The following is a 23,565-nucleotide window of genomic DNA, read 5'->3' on the forward strand; positions in this document are numbered from 1 at the left end:
TTTATCATTTTTTTTATAAAACTTGATTTTACAAAAAATAAAAATAAAATAGATTTTTTTACAGGAATGAAGAGAATGTTAAACAGAATGTTAATGTGACAGAAAATGGGAGAAACATCGGCGGATGTTCGTCTGCTTTATCAGGAATTTCTGTTTATTACTCAAAAATACCTTATTCAATAAGCCTCAAGATTTCAACGCTTGTTTAATGTATTTTGGACAAGATTCACCGGACTATTTCCACACGTGGATCCTCCATGTTCAGTGCTACATAGGCCATTCCAGTTTTTGTTTCGGTATTGTTACTGGAGAGGATTAGTATAATACTATTTTTACCTTACTGCATTATTTTCCCCTTGATACTGATAAAAGGACCTACTAGTGGCGTGGTTGTTCTCGCCGTCACACACCGAGAATGTGCGATGCGTGAAATGTTGAGGTTTTCTTGCACCTGATGCTTCTGTTCACCTAGTAATAAGTGGATTAAGTTAGGTTAGGTTCGTCAGGAAACAGGACAAGTGTTTCGTGACGCGGGCCTTAATCAAATGATGACCCGCCTTTGGAGTCTTAAGTCATCTAACCGAGGCCTTCTGCTGGCTTACCTGTCCGCCCCGTTACAAGTTATGGTCATAGTTAAAACCTGGGTGTTAGCCGACAGTTGTGGGTCGCATCCTCGGGAACAGGATTATCCAGAAAAATTACCCAGGGCTTTCTATTAGCATGTCAGTCATATCAGCTAATAGAAAGCCCTGCTGTATCATTTACTTGAATAAATAGTGATTATTATTATTACTATAATTATTATTGTTATTATTATTATTATTATTATTATTATTATTATTATTATTATTATTATTATTATTATTATTATTATCTTCCCCTTAGAATTAATTGCTTTATTCTGATTAAAATTTAACATTGCATAAAATGGATGGAACGTATCATGGGTTAAGGCTTCTTAGGTCCAAATTTTGTTGGACTCTGAGCAACAACTGGAAAGTGCATCTTCTGGTTATCTTTAAAACTTTAGTGCTGAGGAATTTTCCTTAAGGGAAACAATTTCTTGATGTTAATTTTATTAACCAAATTAGCTTTTGTGGAATAATTGGAGAATGTATCATCTGATTAGTAATAATTCACAGTGTTGGACATCATTTAGTTATCATAGCTTAAATTAGTTTAATGTTCTGTTATGTGTTTATGACACATGTGTGCCCTCAAGACCTTCTTAAACATTTGTGTGTTATGTAACCCAGACATACATAAAATTTTCTTAAAAGCTGGTCAGGCTTAGAGAGAAGCTTGGATTGATTTCAGCCAGCGTAGGTTACAGTTCGCTTTTTATGGATGATAGTGGAAAAACTGAGGTGCTGCTTCAAGCTTTCCTTGCTCGTAATATGATATCGTAACTTTTGAGCATTATTATTATTATTATTATTATTATTATTATTATTATTATTATTATTATTATTATTATTATTATTATTATTATTATTATTATTATTATTATTATTATCAAGGGGGAAGCGTTAAACCCGCAGGATTATACAGTGCCTGTGGGGGGTGGGATGTGGAAGGTATTCAGGCTTAATTCGGGGAACTGGAGAACAGATCCAATTACCTAGATCAAGGAACCTTCCTTGAGGGGACCTTCTGAGCTGCTTCAAGCTTGTACATTTCAAATTGGTATCGTTGAAATGTTTAAATTAGATTTGGAATGTTAATGTTTTAATTTACAATTTTATTAAGGAAATTTGTAAATTAACTTCCTTGTGATGACTTAAGAATGTCACGTCTGATTCTCTTTATATTTCCATCACAAATATTTAATTGTATTATCACCTTATGCCGCACTCTGCACTGTTCCATGAGCACTGAGACAAGGAGCCGGGATTATAAAATACAAACATATATGTCTCGGATCACGCAAAACCAGAAATATATCTACTTAATTTTAAGTATTCATGCATGTATGTAAATTGTTTATTTTTAATTTTAGGTACATTAGAATGTTTTTTCTTTATTCCATCGTGTTTTTTCATCAAAGTTAAAAAAAAAATAAAATTGTATAATAGACATGTGTCAGTTAATTCAGTTTAATAATGTTGAGATGTAACTCAAGTTTTAAACTGTAATTTTAGATTCTGAGTTTCCAGTTATTACAATAAAGTTTGTATTTTAAGTTTTCAAGATTTTTTAAAGCTTTAAATGTAATTTCATGTTTAATGCAACTGAAAATTATTTAAACTTTCATTTACGTAATTGTTTTCTCATTATGTTTTCATTAGGTTACTAAATATGGAGATAGATAATTTTTTTTCAATTTGTAAACGTCACGGGGATGCTGGTAATTAGTCATGAGTAACGACACTGTTATCTCAGAGAAATTAAGTTATTTAACCTTCCTGGGTAACTGAATACCCATTGTGCTATAAGCATTCCTTTATATATTAATTACAGTCATTATGAACAAACAGTAAGAGGGACGGGAGATCACACCATGGCCCTTGTAGTGGCAGGTCCAGCTCTTTACCACGAATTATGATTGGAAGATTCGGAGACAGAATATATATTTATGTCTCAGCCAATAGCATCATTTATAATCCTTATGATTTTTTCCTCACAGCTCAAGCAGCTTTGACTGTAAATCACTTCCCTCTAAGTTACATAGTCTATAAACTAGATTAAAGTCATAATAAACGACTGTAAATGAATAAAGAGAAAGGTGAACGAGGGGAAGGAACGGTGGTCCTGGTAGTTGCAGATCGGCTGTTTACCACGGTTCGATCCCCCAGTCCATCTTTCTGTTTAATAATTCACAGTCATTTATTATGATTTAAATCAAATTCCTAATGTTAGAAATGAAAATATAGGAAAAGTATCGACATTAGCTAAAAACTGAGTATCGGTATAAGTATCATCATCGACAAAAATTTGAGTATCGTCCTATCCTTAGTATTTTCAGTAAGTCTTCTTAAGTTAGTCATAAGTGGAATGTGTGGTGTAGCAGACAAGTCTGAAGACTCGTCAAGTTACAGTATAAACCCCACAGTTTACACATTATTTGAAAGACTCGGTCCATATTTTACTTGTCCTGCCAGACAGCTACGGTTTTTTAGTAAGGATATTGATATGTAAATTATTGTATTAGCGAAAATAAACAAAAGTTAGTCTGATATTATCTCAGTGAATAACGCTTCGAAATCTTTAAATATTTCACCAGTCTTGTAAGGAAAGAAAGACATTTTGCAGGATTCCATTGTAACAGATGTTTCAGCTTCACAACTGCTCTTGTAATAACTGATCACTCATATGTAGCAAATTTTTAATTTCATGATAAAATGGAATATTTATATCAACGTTTCTGAAATTTATTTCACAATTATTATATATAATTACGTTGATAATTGTACTGAACACGTTGAATGTAAAGTCAATAAAATAATGACGTTTCTCAACTGAAAGATATTAATTTTATAAATACTCTCTGATACTGACAATAAAACTCATGAATCAAGGTCACTCTAAAAGATAAGTTTATTTATCAGTGTAGATAAAGGCCAAGTTAAACAGCCAACACTAGCCATGAGAGCTGCCCTTATAACTCCCATGTTTGTTGTCTACTGCCTTAACATTCTATATATGTTTTATTTTATTACTTATATTACAGTTAACTTTAATTTATAGAAATACATAAATCCGATACTATATTGATTTGCGAAAAACAACGAGGAACCACCAAAAATGTATGACAAAATCATTGAATATTTCTCTGTTACCGTTGATTTCTCTATGGAAATGAGTCTTGTAAAATATCAGATGATAAGATACTCCACTATGCATATGAGTGGCCAAACAAGCGGCCACTAGTTCCGTGAAGAAGGAAATCAGTCATGGGGGCTGGAAAAAGCGAATGGGGTAATAGCACTTTAGACAGTAAAAGCCCAACAGTTGCCATCCTACCAGAAACGTAAATGTCACTATCGCCGGAAGGAATGGCAACACCACATACCCAAACAAAAACAGTGGCACACAGCTCTTATAGTGGCGCCGTTAAGTGGGGATTTCCAAACTAATCCAGGACCTCAAACTATTGTGCAGAGGCAAAACAGACAGATAAGTGACGGTGATAATGACGGTCTAGTAGCTAGGAATGATAACCTTAACTCCATATGTAATGCATACATAGGTCAATGTAAGACAATACAGCCATTATTATCTCAAACACCACCAAACAGGTGCATACACTGTATTAAAGTATGCAAGAAAAACAGAAAAGACACCTTATGTAAAATGTGTAAGGGGTGGGTGCATGATGGTTGTATGAACAATTATAGTAGTGGCGCCAGAATTCATTTTGTGTGTAACAAATGCACTTTTTCACAGTTACCCTTTAGCAATGATGACATTGATTTACCTAACTTTAATACAAATGACCCATTGACATATATTGATGATTATAATTGTTTTATGAAAACAGGCCTCCACTTTGTTCATGTCAACGCAAGATCACTTTTTCCAAAATTGGCAGAGATTAGGATTCTAACTAACAGAACTAGGGCGGCAGTTATATCCATCTCTGAATCCTGGCTGGATGATACGGTGACTGACGACGAGGTCAAAATAGAAGGTTACAATATAAAACGCTTAGATAGGAACAGAAAAGGTGGTGGAGTATGTGCCTACATAAGAAATGACTTAGCTTACAACCCAAGACCTGATTTAAATAACAATAAACTGGAGATTCTATAGTTTGAAGTGCTGCTTCTCAAGACTAAACCCATCTTAGTAGGAACTAATTACCTCCCTCTCACCCAGGATCAGTTCTTAGAAGACTTTTCCAGAGTTTTATCCGGACTTGAAAACAATTGTGAGAATACTGGGAGAATTCAATATCTGTTTTCAGCAGCAAAATAACGGACTATGCAAAGGTATAAGCAAATTCTAGGTTTAAATAGTTACAGTGGTGGATGGTTAGTGGTGGATGCCAACCCCACCCTACCATCATCCCCCTACTTCCCATATGGGGTAGGAGGGTTTCCGAGATGTCAAATATGAAATTATAAGATAAAGAAAAAGCCAGCCCTAAGTTTTTCTAATCGTTTATAACAGGTCATGTGGTTTGAGAAAATAAGTTTCTCATTGGATACTGTAGACATGGATTGCTATTATTCTGTGTGACCCTTTCAAAGACTACACTCACAGTCGCGTCACAACACCCAAATCTGTGAAACCCACCTGATACTCGACCCAAACATTAAGATTTTTTACTTGTCTAATGTACCATGAAATTCTTCCCAAATTTTATTAAATATAAATTAATCTAATTTATATAAACCAAAAGAAATATTCATATTATTTTCAAAACTGGTTATAATATATAAACTCTTTATTGAAAGGGAATGATGAATTAATTAAATATCTGTCGGCTAGGTCAGCAACTCTACCATATCTATATGGGGTAATCAAGATCAATAAGCCAGGATACCCAGCCCATCCTGTTATTAGTTCAGTAGGCTCAACAGCATATAATCTATCTAAACAATACAAAATCACAGGATTGTTCATTATGCCAGGTGGGTTGATGGATTGGTGACGCCCAACCAGTGTCTACGCACCAAAACTTCAAACCACGTCATTTGTGAGTGATGGTTATATAATGCGTGTAGCAGTTAATGTACCATACAGTGACAAGCACACGCGATTACGAGATAAAGCAAGGAGATACACAAATAACCCTCACATAGAAGAGAGGAGCTTACGACGACGTTTTGGTTCGACTTGGACCATTTACAAAGTCACACTGAAAAGTAGAGCAGGAAGTGTATATATAGGCAGGAAGTGGTAGTGGTAGTAGTAGTAGTAGTAGTAGTAGTAGTAGTAGTAGTACATGTAGTAGTAGTAGTAGTAGTAGTACATGTAGTAGTAGTAGTAGTAGTAGTGGAGGTGGAAAGAAGTGATAGTGGGGAAGTAAGAAGGAGGAGCCACTCAAATACTAAGAAAGAGGAGCACTGCAAGGGAGATGGTGCCCACAGAGGGTAAGAGCAAGAACACAGAGTGGGGAAATAATAAAAAATAATAAATAATGAAGGAACAAAAGCACGAGGCAGAAGAAAGACAACCCAGAGGAGAAAAATGAAAGAGGAAAGGGGAAGAGGGAGAAGAAGAAAAAGGAGGAATCAGGTTAAGTCACGAGTGTTCTGAAGTTTGGAGCATTTTACAATGTAGTGGGAGAGGAAGGCATCTACAGAGACGAAGCCAGGACTAAGATTCATACAAGGAAAGTTTTGTATTAGGGAGGATTCGACCAGACTGCGACAGTTAAAGTTGGAAGTAGGGAAGACAGTTTTAGAAGACCAGTCAATAGGATGGCTGTGATCTCTGTCGTGACAGAAAAGAGCATTGTTAGTGTCAGCAAGCCTAACACTACTTTTGCGCTCCCTAAGTCTGTCAGAAAGAGATCAGCCAGTTTCTCCAAAGTATTGAAGTGGACATGAGAAACAAGACGTAGAGTAGACACTAGGAGCATCACTAGAGGGAGGAGAGGTATGAATGAGATTCGTGCGAAGAGTGTTAGTCTGGTGGAAAATAAGCTTGATGTCTAAGGAACGGAGAGAGTTGTTGAGATTAGAAAAACCGGAAATGTAGGGAAGGCAGAGGATAGAAGAGTTTCCAGGAGTAAAGAGTTTGGGAGAGAAGAAATTGTTTAGCACCCTGCCTTGGTGGGATACGGCTGGTGCGTTGAAAAAAAGAATATATATATATATATATATATATATATGTATATATATATATATATATATATATATATATATATATATATATATATATATATATATATATATATATATATATATATATATATATATATATATATATATATATATATATATATATATAAATATATATATATATATATATATATATATATATATATATATATATATATATATATATATATATATATATATATATATATTTATATATATATATATATATATATATATATATATATATATATATATATATATATATATATATATATATATATATATATATATATATATATATATATATATATATATATATATATATATATATATTATAATATCATAACCCCTGGCTGCCTTCAAGAGGGAGCTGGACAGATACCTAAAGTCAATGCCGGACCAGCCGGCGGGTTATTTGTGTACCACCGGGCTGTGGTTCGTACGTTGGACTGCGTGCGGCCAGTAGTAACAGCCTGGTTGATCAGGTCCTGATCCACCAGGGGGGTTGACCCCCGGAATAACCTCCAGGTAGACTTCAGGTACAGAAAGTTTGTAAATTTAAAATTTCAAGCACATGAAACTACTAAATTTAAATATTATAGGATGCAAAACATGAATTATAATATTCGTTGGTATGAGATTTCTAAATTACAATGTTAGTAAGTAAGTTTATTCAGGTATACACAAATACAGTTACATAGAATTATCACACATAGCAGCATATGTGTAGAGAACCTGGGATAACCCAAAAAGTCAGACAGTGTGACTTATTTCCATTTTGGTCCTTTTACCTTATTATTATAATGTAAAGGTTATAATATTTTATTATTATTCTATAATGAAGATAACATCTTATTATCATACTAAAAAGACTATCTACTACACGAGGGTCATTAAGATTATCTACTACACGAGGGTCATTAAGAGTATCTACTACACGAGGGTCATTAAGACTATCTACTACACGAGGGTCATTAAGACTATCTACTACACGAGAGTCATTAAGACTATCTGCTACACGAGGGTCATTAAGACTATCTACAATACGAGGGTCATTACTAGGAATAAGGTAAAATTCACACGTATGTTAGCTAAAAAATAAAAAATCATTCCCCTCCCTTTCTGTAGCTACATTCATCAGACACCTTTTGGCACTCTTCTTGAACTGGTTCATGCTATGACTGACTTGTGCGGGTAGTCTGTTCCATTCCTTTATTGCTGTACAATAAAAGGTGTTTGAAGCCTGGCCACTGACTGTGGGTACTACAAAGTTGTGCTCCCTCCCCCTAGTACTGTGATTGCTTTGGTTCCCAACCTTGACAAAATTGGAAGCAAGATATTCTGAACACTGTTTGTGAGCAATTTTATAAACATGATTTAGCTTCAGTTGTTTTACTCTGTCTTTAACATTCAGCATATCCAACTGCTGTAATTCATTCTGGCCTACATGCTTTCTTGGATCCAGACCCAGTATGAATCTTACAATTTTGTTTTGGGCGATTTGCAGACTTTCATTTTTTTTTTGCCAAGGCAGAGTACCATGAAGAGCAAGCGTAATCCACATGACATTGTATAAGGGCTAGACATAGGGTCCTGCGAGCCTCAGAAGGTAGACACTGTGCTTGTCTATAGAGGAACCTAAGTCTGGCATTCGCTTTCTTTACTACACTGTTCCCTATCAATTCTCCTGACATGCATGGGTCGAAGGGGATTCCCAGATATTTTACTGAGGAAACTGAAGTGATGGGCTCCTCATTACAATGGACATTAAAATTATTTACCCTTCTCAGTTTATGTTTCGTGCCAAAGAGAATGGCTTCAGTTTTCCAGAGGTGTAATGATAGTTTGTTGTCTACTAACCATTTGCTGCAGAACTCCAGTTCCAGTGTTAATACATTAGCCAAATCTTGTGGGTCTTTACCTGACACTAACAGAGCACTGTCATCTGCATACAGTAGGAGTTTGCACTTGACACTCATAGTCATGTCAGTAACATATCATAAGAATAATAAGGGACCCAGAATACTACCTTGGGGAACTCCACATGCTATCGGCAGGGGTTCTGATTCCGTTTTGTTGATTTTGACAAATTGTCTCCTGTTGCTAAGGTAGGACTTAAACCAGTCTACAGAACCTATACCGATAGCTTGAAGTTTCTTACATAATATATTGTGGTTGACAGTATCGAAGGCCTTTTGCAGGTCTAAGGTTACTATACCTATGAGGTTCCCCTTTGACATTTCGGTTCTCAGGTAATCCATCAGATTAATTTGGGAGGTGTCAGTTGAGTAAGATCTTCTAAAGCCCGATTGATAGCTATGGAGAATGTTGTTGTCATTAAGATACTTAACTACTTGACAGTACACCGCCCTCTCTAGAATTTTGGATATTATACTGAGTATACCAACAAGCCTACAGTTGCTTACATCAGACCTACTAATTTTCTTGTAGACAGGAGTAACTCTGGCCTCCTTGAACCCCTCAGGTACGGTATTAGTGGTGATGGACAAATTTATTATGTGAGCAATAGGGATTGACAGTTCAGAAGCACCATCTTTTAGGAACTTAGACGGGATGTCATCCGGGCCAATGTTCTTAGTTGGGTTTAACCTGCTTAGTTCTTTTTGAATAAAGTCATGAGATACAATTACTAGTTGACAACTGTTTGGGGTTACCCCTTTATTGGTATAGTATGTTTGAAGCTGATGTGAGTCTGTGTTAAAGGTATTTGATGCAGCTTGTAGTTTACTTACTAGTGCTGATGCAACAGATGTGTAGTAGGAATTAAAGCAATTTGCCCCCTTAGATGTTTCGTGGCATACCTCGTTATCGATAGTGAGAACTATGTTAGACCTATCTACTGGTTTATGACTATATCCCAACTGTTTTAGTTTTTGCCAGAGCTTTCTGAGGTTATGCTTATATTCTTCAATTTTTGAGCAATAGTGCTTTGCCTTTGCTCCTTATATAAGTCTCTGTACTCTGTTCCTCACCCTTTGGAATTCATTTAGTGCTGCAATATCCTGTCTGCAAATTACAGTAGGTGACACTATCAACAGCAACACCAGGACTTATTGGGTGACACTATCAACAGCAACACCAGGACTTACAGTGGGTGACACTATCAACAGCAACACCAGGACTTACAGTGGGTGACACTATCAACAGCAACACCAGGACTTACAGTGGGTGACACTATCAACAGCAACACCAGGGCTCACAGTAGGTGACACTATCAACAGCAACACCAGGACTTACGGTGGGTGACACTATCAACAGCAAGACCAGGACTTACAGTGGGTTGCACTATCAACAGCAACACCAGGACTTACAGTGGGTGACACTATCAACAGCAACACCAGGTCTCACAGTAGGTAAAACACTATCAGCAGTGAGACTGAGTCTTGTCCTTGATAACATGGTACGAGGGGCGGGATGTGCTTGCCAGACGTACAACACTGCGTGATAATTTTTGTAAAATATTCATCATTTATTAAAATTTTTACTTTTTACAGTAATAGTCATTAATACACTTAATAACGAGACTTATTAACGCATTGCAATAAATATTTATGATTTTGCGAGATTGTCTTATACGGGAATGTTAAGAGGGAAGTGATGCGTGCAGGTGGATGGAAGGGGATGGACAGCTAGATAAGGTACATGATCACATACGGAAATGGTATGGAGGAGCGGAAATGATGGAATGTGAAAAATGTTACGTGCCTTAGTGTTAGCCAGGGAACCAGGAAAAGTAAAGGTGGGAACTTTGTGTAAATTGTTAGAGGGACTTGTAGTGGCGCCGGTTGAAGGGATCTACCCCATGTATGCATGGGATGTAATATGGCAAAGATTTAGTAAATTAAGGATACGACCTAGGGCGCGTGAGGTTATGTATTGTTTCCTACATGGTATTTTGCCATCGGGAGCGATGCTCCGAGATAGGAGGGTCATCGAGGGTGGGGGATGTAGCAGATGCAGTGGGGAAGAGACTGCGTATCATGTTGTCTATTTTTATGAAGGTTTGGAGTGCATCAGGGTATGGATGAATAAGGTAGTGCCAAGGGTAGGGGGTCATGGTGTGTCGGTATTGCGAGCGTTGAGTCTTGATATGAGTGGGGTGGATGAGGGTGTGGCTAGGAGTTTAGCATATATAATTGTGGACTACATATATGTTTTGTGGGGTATTAGGGGGAAGGAGGGTGGGGAAGTGCTGAGAAGGATTTTGGCGGCGACGTTTTATCGCGCTTTGTGTCACAATAGAGACATATGGGAAAAGGTGGGATGAGGTTTTTTCTGAAGGTTATAGAGGACTAACAATAGGGAATTTATTGGCGTTATAACGGGTTTTAACTGCCGGGGTGAGTATGTTGGTAAAAGGGGGTAAGGAGTCAGGGGTTTTCAACGGGCTGACCTCCTCGGGTGTGAAGTGATGGGTGGATGGGTGTGACTGGAGGTACAACTGTGGAACTGGATGTGATGGTATGAAAGATCTGTTTTGTTTAGTTCCCTTGTTGGGGAAGGTATAAATGGCAGTTTAAATATATAGCATTTATTAATATACAACATATAAAATATATAACATGACTATTTTCTTTGGTAGTGAATTATGTCCCGCTTGTACTGGTCTTGCAAGTGAATTTTAACTTTTCTTGAAAAGGTATTCCTTTCACTATGATCCTTGAAGCATTGAGGTTTAGCAATTTTGTAACGTGTTCCTCCATCAGTTTTGAAGTAATTACTTATTATGTACTCATGTGTGAATAAGGATTAGTAGCCTAAATTAATATTCATTGTATATTTATTTGTATGTAATACTAGTTAGACACGTGCTAGAAGGCACAGCGAAAGTCTAGTCTGGTGGAATGTGTGTTAAGTTTTGGTATGTTTGTATGTGGTGTGTTAGATGTTGTAAGGAGTTTGGTATGGTGTTGTTATCTTACTAAAATCAAGATGAACCATTTGGATAATCTTATTCATGTCCTAGTCTTGGATTCTTTTAAAATATTTACATATCCTAGTGTTTTACCGATAATGTAGCATGTGGTGTATTTTCTTGCATTTTAAGCGTGAACTTCACGTTATGCAATGTTGTTACAAAAGTTTTATTTTTCATGGTTGTTACATTAATATTGATATTATATATTGTTGGTGTATATTCTTCTGCTTATAAAGGTGTATGTGTATAGGAATGTAATGTTCCTATCTGTTTTAGTCTGTAATTTTATGTTATTGTGTTTTGTTGTTGATGCACCATAAATTTTTGGTAAATACTCATTAAGTTTTGATGAGGTCAGGGTATGATCCTAAATGTTAGGATAATTTAGGTATGTTTCTTAGAACGGTAAATGTAAATATTTTACGGGGGGGGGGGGAGAAGTGTCAGCTGTGTGTCTGCACTGGCAATAATAATTGTGGAAAATTGCATTTATCTGAATGTATCATTATGTACATAACAGTAAATGAACAAAGATAATTATTATTTATCAGTTAGACAAGTAGGAATTTGGGACACCTAGGTCTCAAAAAATGTCCCCCTTCGATACCTACCACTGTCATATCCACAAGTTGCTCTGGACCCATTAATTACAAATAAAATATGTATTACCAGGAATGCTGGTAAATATATAAATTTGTGGACTGTATATTAAAATTAAAAAAGGATTATATATATATATACATATACATAACAGAAGGAGAATATCTTAAAATCACTCACCAATTTGACTGGAGATCAAGGTGTATCATACTCAGAAAACCTCACTAACTAAATTTATGAAAATACTGGCCAGAATTATAACACGAAACTAGATAGCTTATCTGAGGTTCCTGGAGCTGTCTTGCCCAGTCGTCTGATATCTCAATTTATGCAGGAATGCATATCCAACAATTTCGTCTCCTATTTGTGAGGTGTCAACCCAATTTTACCTCTAGAGCACGAAATTTCTTCACATTAACTAACGTCTGTTACTCAATTCAAAACAACAATGGGGAGTCTTCTCCGTGCAGGCACAGCTTCCTATTTTTGATAACATAACTTTTATTAAATACAGTATGGCCATCTATATACATATAACTACTGTATTTCTGGAAAATATATACAGAATTTTCCACACTGCGCCCAGCTGGAGTTCGTTGCTAAACGACTCAAATTGCTTATTTGGCAATGGTGGAGGACCTGGGTACATATGGGATCTGGTATACACACGACAACATATTACACAAGATTTAATCACTCTTTTAACACTTTGCCGTCCTTGTGGAATCCAGAAAGTTTCCCTAATACAATTTAAGGTATCTTGTACCCCACCATTCATTACAATTTTATGGGCATTTAAAACAATCAAATTTGTTAGACGATGAGTTTTGGGCAGTAAGATAGGGTGTTGTGTTTAGCATAATCACCCAATTCAGCCTTTTGTAACCTACCTCTGCACCTAATTACATTGTTCTCTAAATACAGCCTAAATTTCTCTATTATGGAACCTTTCACAATTTTTCTTTCCATCATCAATTTAATCTCATTTCCATAGATTTCTTCCTGTACCCTCTTTATCCAATATTCAAGAGGATGTGAAAACTTATATGAGATATTCATCTTGTTTAGAAATTTAAACACCAACTTCGTTACATTGATTAGTTTGGGTAAAGAGGAATACCTATTTATATCAATGGCTAATGAAGGACAAACTATTGGAGCGGTGGTCACAGTAATTTCAACAGGAGCAATATACGCCTTTTGTACAGGCCAATTAGATTTATTTAACAACCAGCTCGGTCCTTTAAACCATGATACAGCATTTACAAATTTAGCATAAGGTAAACCTCGAGACAAGAAAACAGCTGGATTCTCCTCACCAGGTATATGATTAAATGTTAACATATGCTGACCCAAACTATTATACTTCTCTTGCATCAGCGACTCTGTTTTGTAAGTACACAATTTTACTGTTTCCATTACAAATCCATTGTAAGGATACCTCATTATCAGACCAAATTACAGTGTCGCTAATATTAATCTACTGCAACTTATTTCTTATATAATTAGCTAATTTGACACCTACATAAAGGCTATTAATTCCAACTGAGGTAAGGTACATGATTTAATAGGAGACACTTTAGCCTTAGACATAACAAGAGAAATAACACTATTACACTGAAGGTAAGCAACTGCTCCATATGCCAATTTTGAAGCATCACAAAAAATGTGGAGTACATTTTTCCTATTTGGATTGGCCACCTGGCATGGGAACTCCAACATTGGAATTTTCTCATAATCGCCAATTAATTCGTCCCACCTGTTAATGAATTCCTCAGGTAGAATTTCATCCCAAGCACATTTAAGTTTCCATGCTTCCTGAATTAATAATTTCCCTCTTATAGTAAGGGGTGACACTAAACCTAGTGGATCAAAACATTTGGAAACTTCAGCAAGCAAGGCTCTCTTAGTTAATTTATTGGGCATACTGTAATTATTAGATTTTAACATTAACAAATCTCTCCCAGTATCCCAAGTTAATCCCAATACATTACTACATTTTGGCACTTTATCTCCAGGGTAATCTTTACTTATTTTGTTCTTTAATTTGGATGAATTACTATTCCATTCCCTCAGAGGCATATTTGCACTTTGCATTATTTCATTAGCCTCTCCATAAGTCATTAACAGTTCCTCTTCAGTTGACGTCACACCCAGGGAATTGTCCACATAAAATTGTTTGCTCATTACTTTAATCAATGGACTTTCCATACGTTTAAGGTGTGCATTTATAGTCGCTTGAAGTAGGAACGGACTGGATGTAGCACCAAATAATACAGTCCTAAAGTGAAAGGTTTTCAGAGGGCTAAGTGGGTCACTAGGATTCTCAGGCCATAAGAAGCGGGTACAATCCCAGTCAGCCTCTTGTAAACCCACTCTTAGGAAAGCTTTACTTATGTCAGCCATAAAGGCATAATTCTTCATCCTGAAATTTAATAAGATATCTCCTAATTTTTCCGTCAACGACGGACCTGTCATCAAACAGTCATTTAAACTAGGTACATTTTTGTTACTCCTGGCACTACAATTAAAAACAATCCTCAAAGGAGTGGTCTTAGAATCCTTCTTCACTCCGTGATGTGGCAAATAGTGACAATAAATTTTGGCTTGCTCAGCAATTATATCATTATAGGCAGTTAACAATTCTGGTGTCTTACTCAGTTCGCGGAGCTGAGCCTTTAATTGTCCATATGCCATTCTGTAATTAGTGGGCAATTCTGGATGGTTCAGTCTCCACGGAAGTCGTACCCAGTATTGTCCAGATTCAAATTTTACATCTCTCAGGTATTGTTCTTGAGTAAAAGAATCGTCTGGACTTTCTTCATTTACATTTATTCCAATGCTGTCTAATTCCCACAATTTATGCACTGGCTCCACACCATCCTTTATGGAAGAATTATACTGGGGCACGATTTCATGAGTAAGACACACAGTTATGGTATTTGTAGTTTCCTCTAGTCATGAATTATTATTACGAGGAATCCTACCATACATTACATGGCCTCCTGCAGTCTTCAAAAGGGTGACACCACATTTCTTTACCATACCCTTTACAAAGGGGGCATAATAGTCACTACCTATCAAAATATTTATTGGGCCTACAGAATCATCACTTACCCCAGAAGGTGCTAAATTTACATTATGTGAAAGTCTTTCTGTAGCTTTACTAAGCCTTACTGTAGATATTTTCTCTGGAAGTCTATCTTCAATTGCTGCATTAACACGTTTTTTCTCATTGCCCAACCTGACAGTTACATAAACAGTGTCATACGATTGAGCCCTTTTATCCGAGAGAAAACCAGATAATTTTAAAGTTGTGGGATCTCCCATCTGTACTTTCATACCATCAAGACATTTACGTTTTATGAAAGTACGCTGGGATCCCTGGTCCAATAATGCATTTACATTTTTTGATTTATGCCTTTTATCATCAATTTCTACCTGTAACACAGGTAAGACTACTTCAGCAAAACCATCATTATTAATATTAGCAGCAATTTTTACATTAGCCACTGTTGTGTCAGGATTGTCAACATTATCATTATTATCAACATTATCATATAGACCCTTACACATGACTATATGATGTCTTCCTTTGTGACATTGATTACAGTTGTTTAATTTGGCATGACAATCCTTTACATTGTGATTACCTAAACACCTGATACATCTGTCAAGTTCCTCCAATGTTTCAACTTTATCATTCCATGAATTGCATGCATTGCAATTCTTAGAAAAATGAGTATCCTTACAGAAGAGACAATCTCTCCTTTCTTTGACTGGTTTCTTATTAACTGGGCTACTCTTAGGAGGGTACTTATTCTTCTTACCTTGTGGAGAAACATTATTTCTGATTCCTGCTAATTGATATGTACCTATGCAACTATTTTTAGGAAATGAATTTTGATTATTACCATTGGGATAATTTTTCCCTTTGTGAAACTTGACAGATACCTCAGAGTTATTATGAGTTGCATCTTTAAAATGAGTTAGTTGGCTGGTCTGCAACTGAACAATTAATTCTTGTAGACCTAGTCTTATTTCCTCCAGTCCAAAATAACTTTTGTGATACTTGTTCGAGAGTCATTCAAGTGTTTTATAGCTTAATTTATTCTGTACAATGGCACTCAATAACCAGTCTGATTCCTTCAGATTACATTTATTACTTAAAGTTTTGAGAGTGCTCTCCAGTTTAACTCTAAACTGCTGTAAACTTTTGTAAGTGTGATCTGGAGATTTTAAATTAACAATGATATTCACTAGGTCCAACCTACTTTGTTCTATATTACCATAAGTGACTTTCAACAAGTCAACTGCTTCCTTGTAAGAGTCATCTACATTGGGAAATGCTTGTATGAGTATGTGAGCATTTCCTCTTACCTGTCCTTTGAGGTAAAATAATTTAGTTACACAGGCTAGGTCACTCCTGTGACCTATTGACCAAAATTCCTCCCAATTTTCTCCAGGATTAAATACAGGTAAACATAATTCTGGGAGTTTTGGCAGACATCTTATTTGTTGGAGCAGACAGATTAACTGCCTGGTTTACACATTTTAATTTATTCAAAGCTTGACTTTTACAAGAAAGAATCTTTTCTTCTAATTCATAATACTGATTAATCATAAGATCTACTTCAGTCTTATCTACACAGTTTACTAACAAATCTCCTTCATATTTGTTGTAATATAATTTGTATGAATCTATTCCCTAAAGCATCTAAATACAATTTTAAATCATCAGTATTCACAGTTTCTTGATTCATTATATCCAAGCACTTATTATATGCCTTGGTTACATGAACTTTTCTAGCCTGTATTGATGCTTTCTTTGCTCTATATTCCATATGTTTGTCTTCTACATTAATTTCCTCATTTTCAGCCATGATACAATGTATTAAATTCAACTTAATTAATAACACTGATTACAACTTACAACACTAATACAACTTACCTTTGAATAAATCCTAGCTACTTGAGCTTAGCAATTACATATAAGAAAATTATAATATAAATTTTAAATGTACATTAATACAAACAAACCTTTAGCCAGACTTGGCTCATCAAAATTAATATTATACAAATTAATATAAATCCTTGCCAGAATTTGGCATAGCAAAATTAATATTATACACATTAATATAAATTTGGCATAGCTTATCAAATTAATATTATACACATTAATATAAATCCTTGCCAGAATTAGGCATAGCAAAATTAATATTATACACAATATAATCTTTAGCCACACTTGGCTTATCCAAATTAATATTGTAATAATTATAATCCACTACACATTAAGTAAATTTGTGAACTTAACATCCACCTTCTTCTGTCATTTCACATATAATTATTAAGTAATTAACTAATTAATGACTTCACTAATTACCTCCAGTTCAAGAAGGACCAACAGGCAAATTAAATTTGGAAAATTGAATTTATCTGAATGCATCATTATGTACATAACAGTAAATGAACGAAGATAATTATTATTTATCAGTTAGACAAATAGGAATTTGGGACACCTAGGTCGCAAAAAATGTCCCCCTTCGATACCTACCACTGTCATATCCACAAGTTGCTCTGGATCCATTAATTACAAATAAAATATGTATCACCAGGAATGCTGGTAAATATATAAATTTGTGGACTGTATATTAAAATTAAAAAAGGATTATATATATACACATCACAACAGAAGGAGAATATCTTAAAATCACTCACCAATTTGACTGGAGATCAAGGTGTATCATACCCAGAAAACCTCACTAACTAAATTTATGAAAATACTGGCCAGAATTATAACACGAATCTAGATAGCGTATCTGAGGTTCCTGGAGCTGTCTTGTCCAGTCGTCTGATATCTCAATTTATGCAGGAATGCATATCCAACAATTTTGCCTCCTATTTGAGAGGTGTCAACCCAATTTTACCTCTAGAGCACGAAAATTCTTCACATTATTAACTAACGTCTGTTACTCAATTCAAAACAACAATTGCGAGTCTCCTCTGCGCAGGCACAGCTTCCCATTTTCGATAACATAACTTTTATTAAATACAGTATGGCCATCTATATACATATAACTACTGTATTTCTGGAAAATATATACAGTATTTTCCACAATAGTTATTGTAAAAGGTGGGGTTTGTAGGATATGTTGTGGGTTGTGTATACGGTTGTAATATGGCCATTATCTGTAGTGTTTATGTTTTGTACTGGGATTGTGTAATAGAGGTTATTGTTAATATCAAGTATAGTCTTTCATTTTATTATACTCTTATACATTCTTGTATTTGTTCTATGTTTTAAATAAAAATTAAAAAAAAAAAATCTTTCTAGTCCCTATTTGGTGTACTAGTTCAACGAGCAGTATTTTATATTATTGTGACCACGAACGAGTCATCCACACCATCGTGTGTCCTTGGGTAGCGAGTACAATATCCAGTTCCGCTGGATGCTCTACTCTTAAGTGGGAAGTGGCAGCCTCAGACAACATCGAATATCACAACAAACCTCCAGATGACTTAACATGATGCAAGTATTTTTTTTTCTTTTCTTCTTTTTCTTTGCTTCGACTTCCTTCAAGCCCGTGTAGGACTCTTGATCCAAGGAAATGAAGGTACTCTCACCATTATTTCATTACCACTGCTCCCTCTGTATTTGACTGAAAAAGCCTACTTACTGCGTAAGCGAAACGTTTCATCAAAAAAGATACCCAGCTACTGCATATCCCCTCAAGGGAGGTTCCTTGACGCTGGTGAGGGGCTCTTGATCTAGGGAATTGAATCTGTGCTCCAGCTCCATGAGTTAAACCTGAATACCTTCCATATCACCCCCCCCACAAGTGCTGTACTACTTATATCAGTGTATGAGTCAATAATCACTATAGATTTTTTGAACTCAAGGTTACAAGAGAAACAAGAAATTCGTTTTACAAGCACTTAGTTCTACAGTGCTGCTGGCGTACCAGTGTTTCCTGCAGTGGCTTAGTTAAGAACAATTTAACGAGCATTGCAGTACTAACTTTTTAAGTGGGACATGCCAGAGGTTCACCTATAAACATAGTAAGTTTGTGCTAAGTGCATTCACCACAGAGTGAACATTCTTCTGTCATACGTGTGCTAGAAGTGTTAAGTGCTGCAGGTTTGTTGTAACTATTTGCACGAGTGGATTTCACTGACTTAGGACATTGTGCTACCATCAGTACCTACGTAAGCTTAAAATGAGTGAGGAATGTCTGGCCTGCTGGGTGACCTTGAAAATGGCACTATAAGACCCGCATGCCACTTACACCCATACTGCGTGTGTCTAGTGAGGTGAATGTCCCTTCCTCGACTTTCCTATTCACCGGTATCCCTTAGCTCGTCGCCATTATCTACATATGGGATAAGGGCGAGTTTAGCCGATCCAGGATAAACAGCACTCCAAGCCAGCCAGTGAAGGCCAAGTTACATGCAGTTACATCTGTTCTGAATCCCAGAATGCCTTTGTGAACGTTCTACAGTGTTCCGGCCGTACCTTCGGTGTTGTGAGAACTCTTGTGTGTGAGTTGTGACTGGGGATATACCTAGTGAAACACTGGAATTAGTTTTCCGTTTTGAAAGGCTAGTACCTGGTAACTCCTTCGGAGACGGCTTTTTAACTGTAACAAGCCAGAGGTTCATCTATAAACATATTAAGTTTGTGCTGATTTGTTTGTCCACAGTAAAAATTTGTCTGTCATTCCTAGACACGTGTGCTAGCTGTGTTAAGTGCTGTGGGTTTGGAGTAATTAACGAGTAGTGCAATATTGGTAACTCTCGAGACGACTGTGGCCCCGTGAATGACCTTGAAAATCGCACTGCGACCCGCAGGCCAATACACCCATATTGCCTGTGTCTAGCGAGGTGAATATCCCTTCCTTGTCCCTTCTATTCACCGGTATCCTTTAGCCCATCGCCAGTGTGAAACTCCTGTCAGCTATGATTATAGCTGATGGTGTTGACGTAGATGATGGTGAAGGCAGATTTGAAACATATTTTAGTAAACAGGCTCGGAAAAAAGAACGAGGCTTCCAGAGAAAGCTTGCTGAAAGCAATACAGTGGGCGCACACCCTCCCAAAGCTGTCAGGTTAGATTTCCCTAACAACACTGATCAAGAGACCAAGTGTAACTGGTTTTTCGAAGCTAGTACAGACAACCTAGAGAAAACGATCAAGTTTGTCCACGATGAGGATAACTACGTCTTTGTGCCTAATGAATCAGCATTTATAGACAAACTTCTCACTCGCGAATATGCCAACATCAAACTCCGAGCAGCCCCACCAAGGGCACATAAAGTGCTTATTGTCATCTATAACGTCAACAAGCACTTGAATCCTCAATATCTGGTGTCAGAGCAAGTTACAAGCCCTCGTCGACTTTCCAACGGTCTGATATTAGCTGAGTGGACTGGCCAGGGGACTCTGCCACGCTATATTCACTCCCGCGCAGCCCTCAACAGACGCTATTACATTGCATTGTACAGACCTCCTCAACGTCGATGTTATAAGTGTCAACGCTGGGGCCACATTGCCAGGAAATGCCCATCTAAGTCACACTGGTGTGCAGTGTGTGCCAATGCTCATCCTTCTGAATGGTGTTATGATATGATCAAACAGCAACAGACTGTTGCTAAACAATGTATCAATTGTAAGACCTCAGGAGTCACAGCAGCTCATACTGACTGCAGTGTGAGGGCTGATCGCATCGCAGCCAACCGCACTTCACCCTGTACCCCTCATTATGACCCCCCAGGACTACCAGGTACCTCGAGTCTGAATACTGGCTCATGCCTGCCCTCAGACAATGGGGTTGAGTACCTCACCTGGGGAGCACGTCAACAGACCCCCATCACGTCGGCTGTCAATACCAGCCTAGCTGAGTCAGCTGACAGTCAGCCAACGAGCTCAGCTGACCGGGACTTCACGTCTCCAGATGTTCCAAGTCTTGCTCCTGTGGTATACAACCTGATGTCGCGCATAAAAGTACTGGAAACACAACAATTTCTCCTGAAACAACAACTTGAACAACACAAGGAAAGATGTGTAGAGTGTACCAATAACAAGATTGTCACAATCTGTGAAAGCAAATATAAGGCTGCTGAACAAGGTGGTGGTGGTGTTCTTAATTACAGTAATGACGAATATAATACTTGTGTTGATAACTATAGTGAGCATCATAATGAAGGCTATGGTGTCAATGATGTTAGTAATAGTGATGACCATAATGGAAGTGGTGGTGAAGAGTGTGATGAGGGCAATGGTGTCTATAATGTTAGTAATAGTGATGAGCGTAATATAAGTGGTGGTGAAGAGTGTGATGAGAGCGGTGGTGTCTATAATGTTAGTAATAGTGATGAGCGTAATATAAGTGGTGGTGAAGAGTGTGATGAGAGCGGTGGTGTCTATAATGTTAGTAATAGTGATGAGCGTAATATAAGTGGTGGTGCAGAGTGTGATGAGGTTAACCACATAGACATTAATGTTGAATACAATACTGTTGATAAATGTAATGAACACAATGTTGGTAGTGGCGATGGTGATGACAGTTGTAGTGCTGCGTGTAATGTTAGTGGAGGAGGGAATGTGAGTGGTGGTGTCACCTATCATACATTCACACATAAACAGCGTCATGCTCTGGGTTTACGAAGACTCCCACGAGGCCTTACAACTGGAGGTGCACTTAACAAACTCATGTACAAGGGTAGCACTGTTGACATTGATAAGGTCTGCTATTTATATGAAAAATTTTTTCATTATGCTGAGAAACTCAAGATGATCCCAGGACTACTATAATGGATCAAAACTCGTATAAACTTTCTATATTAAGCTGGAATATTGCATCACTTAGAAAAAGACTTCCTGACCTTCATCATAAAGTAACCACCGAACCCATTGATGTTGTGTGTCTACAAGAGTGCAGAGTCCCTGAAAAATCCCAACCCCCTAAATTACCATCATTTGTTACATATAACCTCAAATCTACTAACTCTTGTGTTCTATATATTAAAAAATCGCTTCCCCATCACCTTCTTGCACACAAGAAAACAGAGGGGCTACAATATCACGGTGTTAGGATTTATATAGGGAACTCTGCTCTCAACATATTTAACTTGTATGCTCCTGCTGATAAATTCAATTACTTGGAGCTCCCAACTTGTGCTTATTCTGAGCCTACTCTTATTATTGGCGATTACAATGCGAGACACAAAAGCATTGGAAACTCACAGTTTGGTAATCATAATGGCAATCAACTGTTGTCACTCTTAAACAGTCATGATAATGTCCAAATTGTAGGTGACCTTGAACCCACACATATCTATGGAGGCGTCCTTGATCTGTGCCTGGGCTTCAACATTACTTCTGCCAGCTGTGAGTCTTCCATTGTAACAGATATAGCGTCTGATCATTTCCCTAGGCTAACCTCACTAGATATTGGTAATACTATCCTTCCTGGTGGGATATTCAAACGGAAACGTTTTAATGTTCCCACTGATCAGCATGATGACTTTGTTGCACATGTGACTGACTGGTATAATTCCTATGAGTGTTCCTCTGCAGTATTCAGAACTACTTAGAGCCGTCACTGAAACCTCTTGGTACTCTAAACCCAACAAACTTCCATAATAATCGTACCTCCTTCAAAAACCATACTTATTACAATGATTCTAAACTTCGTACACTGAAACGTACTGCTCGCAGACTAGGCCTAGCCTATAGAAAACATCGTACCCCTGGAATGCTGAGGCTCTTCCAAACTGCCCTTGCTGCTGCCAGAGAGCGTATGACAGAGCTGCGGCAAACAGACTGGGAAAAATTTGTCAACGGTCTTAATGCTCACACCCCACTTAGCCGAGCATGGAGGGACATAAATAGAATTAAGGGTAACAGAACTGGGCAGATCGCGCACCCTCATCCCTTACATAGGGCGAATGAGTTAGTCAGTGCTTGGGCTGCTACATCTAGCTATGCAAATCTTCCCAGTACCACACAGGCAAAATTAAATGACAAATATGATGCAAGGGAGAGACTTGTTTGCTTTATGCTCAGCAAGGCAGATGATTGCAACATTCCTTTCACTAATTATGAACTTGATGCAGCACTAACTAAGGGCAACTCCACGTCGCCTGGTGAGGATGGTATTACTTACAACATACTCAGATTGCTGTGTCGAGTACCAGGTAATCCATTACTTGAATTATATAACATGAGCTATGTAACTGGGGAGCTCCCTCAATC

This window comes from Cherax quadricarinatus, chromosome 1 (genome assembly GCF_038502225.1).
Source record: "Cherax quadricarinatus isolate ZL_2023a chromosome 1, ASM3850222v1, whole genome shotgun sequence".
NCBI lineage: Eukaryota > Metazoa > Arthropoda > Malacostraca > Decapoda > Parastacidae > Cherax > Cherax quadricarinatus.